The 10,072-nt window shown below is 39.7% G+C and overlaps 1 long non-coding RNA gene across 1 annotated transcript in view; it reads left to right on the forward strand.

The window, feature by feature from the left end:
* LOC116562365 overlaps window positions 1-8,950 on the forward strand; it is a 9,899-nt gene extending 949 nt beyond the window's left edge. Inside the window, exon 2 of the long non-coding RNA XR_004273894.1 lies at window positions 7,382-8,950. This is a non-coding gene — a long non-coding RNA (uncharacterized LOC116562365). The remainder of the gene's footprint in view (window positions 1-7,381) is intronic.
* The last annotated feature ends 1,122 nt before the right edge of the window (window positions 8,951-10,072 follow it).

Consider the following 10,072-nt stretch of genomic DNA (forward strand, 5'->3'; position numbering starts at 1 on the left):
AAAAAAAAAAAAAATTATGAGATTTTTGAATTTTTTTTTCTTTTAGCTCATCAGCTGTCATTAGTGTTAGTGTATTTTATGTGTGACCCAAGACAATTCTTGTTTTTCCAATGTGGTCCAGGGAAGCCAAAAGTATTGGACACCCTGCTGTACATCTTTGCATTCTCTACAAAGTATGAGCAACTTTGTTGGGATTTTGGTGGGAATGACATTATATTTGTTGATTAAATTATGGGAATTGGCATATTTGGGATTACGAATCTTTTTTTTTTTCTTTTTTTGTGACGGAGTTTCACTCTTGTTACCCAGGCTGGAGTGCAATGGCGTGATCTCAGCTCACCACAACCTCCGCCTCCTGGGTTCAGGCAATTCTCCTGCCTCAACCTCCAGAGTAGCTGGGATTACAGGCACGCACCACCATGCCCAGCTAATCTTTTTTATTTTTTGTAGGTAAGAGGTCTTGTTATGTTGTGCAGGCTGGTCTTGAACTCCTGACTTCGAGCTGTCCTCCCATGCTGGCCACCCAAACTGCTGGGATTACAGGTGTGAACCACTGCACTTGGCCAAAAAAAAATGTTTAATTGGCAAATAAAAATTGTATTAATAAGCTGGGCGTGGTGGCTCATGCCTGTAATCCCAGCACTTTGGGAGGCAGAGGCAGGTAGATCACGAGCTCAGGAGATCGAGACCATCCTGGCCAACATGCTGAAACCCGTCTCTACTAAAAATACAAAAAATATTAGCTGGGCCTGGTGGTACGCGCCTGTAGTCCCAGCTACTCAGGAGGCTGAGGCAGGAGAATCTCTTGAACCTGAGAGGTGGAGGTTGCAGTGAGCTGAGATCATGCCACTGCCCTCCAGCCTGGCACTCTGTCTCAAAAATAAATTGTATTAATATATATCAATGGTATACAATATGTTTTGAAATATGTACACATTGAGGAATAGCTAAATCAAGCTAATACATATATGCATTACCTCACATGCTTATTTATTTGTGGTGAGAGCACTTAAAATCTACTGCCTTAGCAATTTTCAATTATACAATAAATTGTTATTAACTGTAGTCACCATGCTGTACCATAGATCTTCTGAAATTATTCTACCTGTCAAAGTGAAATTTTGTACCCTTTGACCATCATCTCCTGGCTTTTCCTTCCACCTTCTCCAACCCCTAGCCCCTAGAAATGAGCATTCTCCTCTCTGCTTCTATGAGTTCAATTGTTTTTGATTCCACATATTAGTGAGCTCATACGGAATTTGTCTTTCTGTGTCTGGCTTATTTCACTTGGCAGAATGCCCTCCAGGTTCATCCATGTTGTCACAAATGCTGGACTTTCCTTCTTTTTAAAGGTTGAGTAGTATTCCATTCTGTGTATATACCATATTTTCTTTATGCATTAATGTATTGATGTGACTATAAATCTTAATATCCATAAATATAGTATAGCTCTCTATTTATGTCTCTTTGTATTTTCCAATATTTTTACAATTTTCTTTATGGCATAGTACCACTTAATTTTGTTGTTATTGCTTTTATAAATGGGATTTTTTGTATTTTAATTTAATTTATTTTTTATAGAGATGGGGTCTGTGTTGCCCAAGCTGGTCTTGAACTCCTGAGCTCAAGTGATCCTCCTGTCTCAGCCTCCCAAAATGCTGGAATTATAGGCGTGAGCCACTGTGCCTGCCTAATTTTATTTTTTAATTGAAAAACGATAATTTGACATATTCATAGAGTACATAGTGATGTTTCAATACATACAATGTATAGCGGTCAGTTCAGCATAATTAGCAAATCCATCATCTTAAACATTTATTGTTTCTTTGTGTTGTGAACATTTAATATCCTCCTCCTAGCTGTTTAAAACTATATACCAGGTATTAATGTTAACTGGAGTCATCCTACAGTGGTATAGAACACTAGCATTTATTCCTCTTATCTAGGTGTAGTTTTCTGTCCTTTAACAAATCCCTTCCTTTTTTCCCTCTTGTGTTTTCAAATTGGCAACTGCTAATGTATAGAACACTACTGATGTGTCCTGTAGCTTTACTAAACTCTCTTCTTAGTTCTAAATTTTGGAGTCCTTTGAATTTTTAAAATTTTATTATAATTAACGTAAGGACATCTGTTTTGAGACAGGGTCTTTCTCTGTTGCCCAGGCTGGTGTGGCAGCATGATCATATTCACTGCAGCCTTGAACTCCTGGGCTCAAGTGATCCTCTTGCCTCAGCCTCTGAAATAGCTGGGACTGCAGATGTAGCATGCCACCATGGCCAGTTAAGTTTTTTGTTTTTTTGTAGAGACAGAGTCTTGCTATGTTGCCCAGGCTGGACTTGAACACTTGACCTCAAGTGATCCTCCCACCTGGTGCTCCAATAAAGTAAATTATGAGCCAAATGCTGGGATTACAGCAGGAGCCACTGTGCTTGGCCCCTAATTTACTTTTAAAATAAGTTCCAGGGCTGGTGCAATGGCTCACTCTTGTAATCCCAGCACTTTGGGAGGCTGAGGAATGCATAATTAGCTGGGTGTGGCGGTGCATACCTGTAATCCCAGCTACTCGGGAGGCTGAGGCAGGAATATTGCTTGAACTCGGGAGGCAGATGTTGCAGTGAACCAACATTGTGCCCCAGGATTCTAGCCCGGCGACAGAGCGAGACTCCCTCTCAAAAAAAAAAAAATATATATATATATATATATATGTTCCAAATTTTTTTAGTATACCCTTTTCAGCCTTCCTACTACCTCTTTACCAGCAACTACACAGTCCTCCTCCCTAAAGTCAACCGATCTAACCTGCTTCTGGTGTTTACTTCTCCAGATGAATTCCATACACACATAAGCAAAAATATATTTCTTTGTGTAAATGTGTTTTTTACAGAAATGGTTCCATAGTGCACTGTCCTGTAATTTGCTTTTTTTTTCCATTTAACAGTATTATGTTGAATACATATTATTATTTCAAAAACTAGTAGACGTATAGTTTAAATTTCCAGAACAAAAAGTATTGGGTCAAAGAGCATGTACATTTGTAAATTGGATGTCGTAAAACTGTCCTTCACAGATGTTAGACCTGTGAACATCAGTGTATGGAAGTGCCTATTTCCACACACATTCTCTTGCTCAGTGTGTTGTCAAATAATTGCATAACTGATAGGTTAAAATAAAAGTCAGTTCATGATAGTTTTAAATAGGATTTCTTTTATGAGTGAGGCTATCTTTCCATATGCTAAAGAGCCATCTTTATTTCCTCTTTCAGGAAAGTTCATTCGTGGGATATTAATTTAAAATTTAGGTATTAACATTGTATTGATTTGGGAACTTTTCACACTTTAGGGAAATTAGTCTTTTTTGAGACCGAGTCTTGCTCTTGTCACCCAGGCTGGAGTGCAGTGGTGCGATCTCGGCTCACTGCAATCTCGCCTTCCAGGTTCAAGCAATTCTCCTGCCTCAGCCTCCCGAGTAGCTGGGACTACAGGCACGCGCCACCACGCCCACCTAATTTTGTATTTTTAGTAGAGGTGGGGTTTCACCCATATTTGCCAGGCTGATCTTGAACTCCTGACCTCGTGATCCACCCTCCTTGGCCTTCCAAAGTGCTGGGATTACAGGCGTGATCTACCTCGCCTGGGCTAATTAGATATATTTTGTATCTTCTCAATTATCTCCAATAATACCTCATTGTACTTTCATTTTTTTATTCTTTTTGTTCCTTTCCAGGTAAATTCTTCTTCTTTCTTCCACCCCCCCTCTTTTTTTTTTTTTGGGACACAGTTTCACTCTTGCCACCCAAGCTGGAGTGCAGTGGTGTGATCTCAGCTTACTGCAACCTCCGCCTCCTGGGTTCAAGTGATTCTCCTGCCTCCACCTCCCAAGTAGGTGGGATTACAGGTGCCAGCCCCTACGCTCAGCTAATTTTTGTATTTTTAGCAGAGATGGGGTTTCATCATGTTGGCCAGACTGGTCTCGAACTCCTGACCTCAGGCGATCCACGCACCTCGGCCTCCCAAAGTGCTGGGATTAATTGTGGGTGAGTTTTTGAATACTGTTTTCTAATCCTATCTTCGTACCATCTATTGAGTTTTTAATTTAAGTAATTATACATTTCGTGTACAAGATAATTATTTTTTCTTGTATTTATATGGTCTTGTTTCATTAATGCATAATTATTTCTCATAAAAATTTTAAATAAATGCTTTGCTTTAATTATCTCTTTGAGAATATTTTAGGAGATTTATCAAAATCCTCCATAAAAATAATTTCATCTGGAGTTAGTTCATGGCCCAATTTTTTCTTTTATTAATTTTATGCCATCTGTCTTACCATTAGATTTGTTTAGGTGTTAGAATTTTAGTTTGTGGGCTCATTTTGTTTTGGAGGGTATAAAATTGCTTTTTCTCCCTTTCCTTCCTCTTCCTGTATACCTCCTAAATATCTAACAGGGTCTTCTCGTCTTCCTTGGGTTCCCCTCCATTCTTGCTATTTGGGACCCTTGAAGAGCAAGTGTGGTCTAGAAGAAAATCCCAGTAATGTGGCTTGTCTGTTTAGCCCCATCTGTGGAAGATAAATTCTCCCTAAGACATTCATAACCGTAGATTTGACTTCACTTGCGTTCGGAGCTTGAATTATAATACTTGTATGGGCTGGAAGCATCCATGTTGAGAAATTAACACTAAAATTAACATTAAGGGGTGGTAATACTCCTAGGATTTTTAGAAGTAAATATTAGACACTCTGGAGGGATAAATGTTGGATTTTTTCACTAAAGCACTGATGAAGATGAACTTATAATTGAATATTTAAAAATAGAATCCACTGTGAGAGATAGCAAATACAATAAATGCTGATTAGACCATGAAGAGCTTCAATAATATAATTATCTTAGGAAGACCATAATATTGTATATTTAAAATTATATAATTCAGGAATCTAAACATAAGAAAAACATAGTCCCTCAGTAAAGAACAGGAAGATTGTCTTAGCCTGTTTGGGCTACTCTAGATGAGCTAACAAAAATATCAGAAATACACTTCTAGTTCTAGAGGCTAGGAAGTCCAAGATCAAGGTGCCAGAAGATGTGATGTCAGGTAAGGCCTAGCTTTCGGCTCGATACACAGCACCTGCTAGCTGTGTCCTCACTTGGTGGAAGGAGCAAACAAGCTTCCTTGGGCCTCTTCTGTAAGGGCACTAATCCCACTCATGGTCTGATCACCTCCTAAAGGCTTCACCCCTCAGTACTATCACATTGAGGATTAGGCTTCAACACACGAATGGGAACAGGGGAACACACATTCAGACCATAGCAGAATTTATTTTTATTTTTTTCTGTTGACACCTGGCACTTTATTAGTGGGGAAACTCACCTTGGTCTGGCAGAGAGACTGGGAAATGAAACAATTACCAAGCAGCAACAATGAAAAGAGATTTATACCTAGACACAGCATAGTTTAAATAGTAGAGGAACAAAGACAAAGGAAGGATCTGTGTAAAGCACATATCTCAGGAATGGTAACAGTGTGAGCTGCACTTACTGGTCCACCCAAATTTATGGTCTCCAGTTTTAGTGGGGTTCTCCGTGATGACTGGCAATCCTAAGCCTGGTCCGCTTCCTTCCCAGTGTAATGGAATCAGTGATTCCAAACCCTCATCCCTCACCTCATTCCCATCTGCCACGCTCGCATCGTGGGACTGTGCCTCCTCCTTCACAGAGATAGTATGCGGTCTGCAGAAGGAATCGTCTCAGTTTTCTGGCTCCATAACTTCTCTATATCTACGAGTCCTTCTCTCCTTTTCTCTCCCTGTCTTCCTTTTCCTAGGAAAAACTGTCCCTCTTCCTGCTGAAAGCTGGTGCTTCACATGTGCTCTAAAACTCAGACTCTTTTCAGTGACCTGGCTCCTACTGGTTATTCCACCTGTGTCCTGTTTTCCATATCTACTACCTCCTTTCCCTCAGCATATAAGCATGCCCAAATCTCTCCCATTAAAAACAACCACCACCAAAAACCATTGCCCCATGTTCTCTAAATAACAACATTCCTTTCAGAGCCAAAATCCCTGAAAGAGGAGTTTAAATTCATTGTTACTGCCTTTTTGTTTTTGAGATGAGGGTCTTGCTCTGTTGCCCCGGCTAGAGTGCATGGCATGATCCTAGCTCACTACAACTGCAAACTGGGCTCAAGCAATCCTCCCACATCAGCCTCCTGAGTAGCTCTCCCAGCACTTTGGGAGGCTGAAGTAGGAGGATTGTTTGTACCCAGGGGTTTTTGACCAGCCTGGGCAACATAGTGAGACCTCCTATCTGCTAAAATTCAAAATAAAAAGCCAGGCATGGTGGCACTCGCCTGTAATTTCCTGCTGTCACCACTTTCTTAACCTATTGCTTTCTTGACCTGCTGTACATTGGCTCCTGCTGCGTGGCACTTCTCTGGAATATTCTCTCAAAAGTCATCTATTATCTTGAAATTGCCAAGTCAGATAATCATTTCTCAGTCCTTATTTGGCTACTCCTTTGGCTTCCATGATACACACCTGCTTGGCTCTTACCAGCTCTTTCTCAATCTCCTCCACTTGCCACTTTAAGAGTCTCACCGTCTCCCAGGCTGGAGTGCCGTGGTGAAATCTTGGCTCACTATAACCTCTGCCTCCTAGGTTCAAGTGATTCTACTGCTTCAGGCTCCCGAGTAGTTGGGACTACAGGTATGCGCCACCATGCCTGGCTAATTTTTTGTATTTTTAGTAGAGACAGGGTTTGGCCATGTTGGCCAGGCTGGTCTTGAACTCCTGACCTCACACTTGCTACTTAAATATTAGGTTGGTGCAGTTACTTTTAGGTTTTATTTAGGTTGGTGCAGAATCTTTTCTTGATCTCCTATTCCCTTTCCTTTCTAAAAATACCAATGTTGCAGTCTTAATTCCTGGTTCTATGAATTAGCAGCCATGAGACCTTCAACACATTTTTTAACCTCTTTGAGCCTCAGCTTCTTTATTTACAATTTGATGATGATAATGTCTACCTCAAAATGTTGTTAGTATTACATGAAATACAGTATAAGTACCCTAGGACAGTGACAGACATATAGTAAGGGCTCGATGCATGGCAATTGTTTTTTTTCTTTTTTTTTAAAATACTCTCTCCCTCTCCTCTTAAACATTAGATGATGGATGTTAATAAGTATAATAAAGGGTGTTTAACACAAGTGCAACTAAACAGAAGACTAATTCTCTCAACATTAGTTGTTTATCACGCTTAGAAAAACCTGGCTGAAAATGCAACTTTTATGTTGCTCAATTGGGGATGGAGTGAAAAGAAAAACAAGTTTTACATGTATTCTTCAGTGCTTTCATATCATGACGCTGATTTTACTGCTTATTATTTCAGAAATTTTGAAGAATCTGAAGATGAACTGAGAGATGAAGTAGTAGAATCCTTAGAAAAACTCGCTACTTTCAAAGGGAAAGAAAAAACAGACGAGGCCTCCACTGCCTCTCAGGATTCTGGAAAGTCAAGAGAAAAAGACGGGATAAGTGTGCAGAAACCTGAAGAATTAAGTGAAGGTTTGGAGAATATTTCTACTCCATCTAATGACCACATTTGTATTACTGATGAAGACCAAGGAACATCAACGACCAGTCAGAATGTACAAGTGTGATTATTGTACTTTTTCTTAATAAGTTAGTATCTGTTACCTATAGTATTTGGGTACAAGTCACAAATGCTCATTTACTGTAAGGGTTTTCTAGTCATTGCAAGGATGTATTAATTTTTCTTTCAATTTAGAAAGTACAACTAACTTTTGAGTGTAGACATTAATATTTTTAAAGTTTTGATTAAGAAATCTTTCAGCTAACACATGGTAGGCAGAGTAATGTGGCTCAACACCTCCCTCCAAAACGTGTTCCGTCCTAATCCCCACAGTTTGTGAATATGGCAAAGGATAATTAAAGTTGCAGGTGAAATTGTTTGCTCATCAGCTGACCTTAAAATAGGGATGTTATCTTGGTTTATCCACGTGAGTGCAGTGTAATCACAAGGGTCCTTACGAGTGGAAGAGGAAGGCAAAAGAGAAAAGCAGAGAGATGGCAGCATGAAAAGGACTCAGCCTGATGTTGCTGGCCTTGAAGGTGGAGGACAAGGCCACAAACTAAGAATTCTGACAGCCTCTGGAATCTGGGAAAGGCAAAGAAATGGATTCTTCCCTAGAGCCTCCAGAAGGAACACAGTCCAGCCAACACCTTGATTTTATACTGGTGAGATCCACTTCAGATTTCTGACCTGCAGAACTGTAAGATAATAAATTTATGTTAACTAAGTTTGTGATAATTTGTTAGGACAGCAGTATAAAACAAATACAATATACAGATTCATTCATTTAACATAATGAATCTGCTGTTTTATAAAACTGATTTTGAAATTTCTTGTTACATTGAATATACTTTTTTGAAACTGACGTTGACACAGGAATAAGGCAATTGAGCAAGAACAAGGCAGGGTGTGTTAAGTATGCACTAAATGACCATTTTGTTTTATTGGATTAGTTTCCAGTAGTTTCAGGTGTATAGGTTGAGGGCAGGGACTGTATCTGGTCTTTATATCTTATAATGATCTCTTTATATACAGTTATTAGTACAGTCAGAAATGTTTCTTGAATTAGTATATAGCAAAACATTTCTTTATTAAGACTATAAGCTGTTTGGTGTAGGAGGCTAGACTTAAACTTTTTTTAATTGATCATAACAATTCCAAGGTTGAACATGTGCCTGGAGCTTACCAGATGTTTATTTAAACACTAATGAGTGTTTAAATAAAGTCTGGGCTTAGGAAGGAGAAAGTGGTTGTATTTCAATGTGGTAGAATTCTGCCTGAAATATCTGCTCTATAATAAAAGTCAAATGTCTCATTGATGCATTGTTAAGCTGAGAAAATAAAAATGAGGTGAGGTTGATCAGATAATTTCTTTTTTTTTTTTTTTTTGAGACGGAGTTTCGCTCTTGTTACCCAGGCTGGAGTGCAATGGCGCGATCTCGGCTCACCGCAACCTCCGCCTCCTGGGTTCAGGCAATTCTCCTGCCTCAGCCTCCTGAGTAGCTGGGATTACAGGCACACACCACCACGCCCAGCTAATTTTTTGTATTTTTAGTAGAGACGGGGTTTCACCATGTTGACCAGGATGGTCTCGATCTCTTGACCTCGTGATCTACCCGCCTCGGCCTCCCAAAGTGCTGGGATTACAGGCTTGAGCCACCGCGCCCGGCCTGATCAGATAATTTCTAAGGTCTGTTTACTATTTACATTTCATATAATTTTCATTAAATGTGGAGAATGCAAGTCATTTGAGTCACCTGAGATATGTCCAGTTTGGAGTATCGTTAATGGAGTATCTGCAGCTCTTTCAGTGCTCAGTGTGTATACGTGTTTATTTACTTTCAGGACTAGTTCATAGGAAAACTGTTAGTGACTTCATTTAATCCTTATTCTGAACAGTATTTGAAAGCAATGGAAATGAAACATGATTCCTAAAAACCCCAAACATCCAAAGGTCAAGTCAACTAAACGAAAAAAAAAAAAGGGAGAAAAAAAAAAAGAATGTTTAAGGATGATAAATGAACAGGCCAGGTGCAGTGGCTCAAAGTGGTAATCCCAACACTTTGAGAGGCTGAGGCAGGAGGACTGCTTGAGACCGAATTCAAGACCAGCTTAGGCAACATTGGGAAACACCCATCTCTACCCCCCACCCCCAAAAAAGAAAAAATTAGCTGGTGTGATGGTGTGCACCTGTGGTCCCAGCTATTCAGGAGGCTGAGGTGGGAGAACCACTTCAGCTTCAGCCTGGGAGGTTGAGGCTACAGTGAGCCATAATCCTTGATCACATCACTGCACTCCAGCTTGAGTGACAGTAAGACCCTGTTTCAAGAAGAAAAAAAAAAAAAAAAAAAAAAAAAAAAAGCTTATCAGGTTATTGGTTTGTTCCCATGACAAGATGCTTGGCTAAAGTATTTTAGGTTAACAGTCACCAAGCTTTACTCAACAATTCTGAAATCTTTGCTGTAAACTGGAAGTATTCACTGTGAT

The sequence above is a fragment of the Sapajus apella genome, unplaced genomic scaffold (genome assembly GCF_009761245.1).
Source record: "Sapajus apella isolate SASKATOON/1434 unplaced genomic scaffold, GSC_monkey_1.0 scaffold32, whole genome shotgun sequence".
NCBI classification, from domain to species: domain Eukaryota; kingdom Metazoa; phylum Chordata; class Mammalia; order Primates; family Cebidae; genus Sapajus; species Sapajus apella.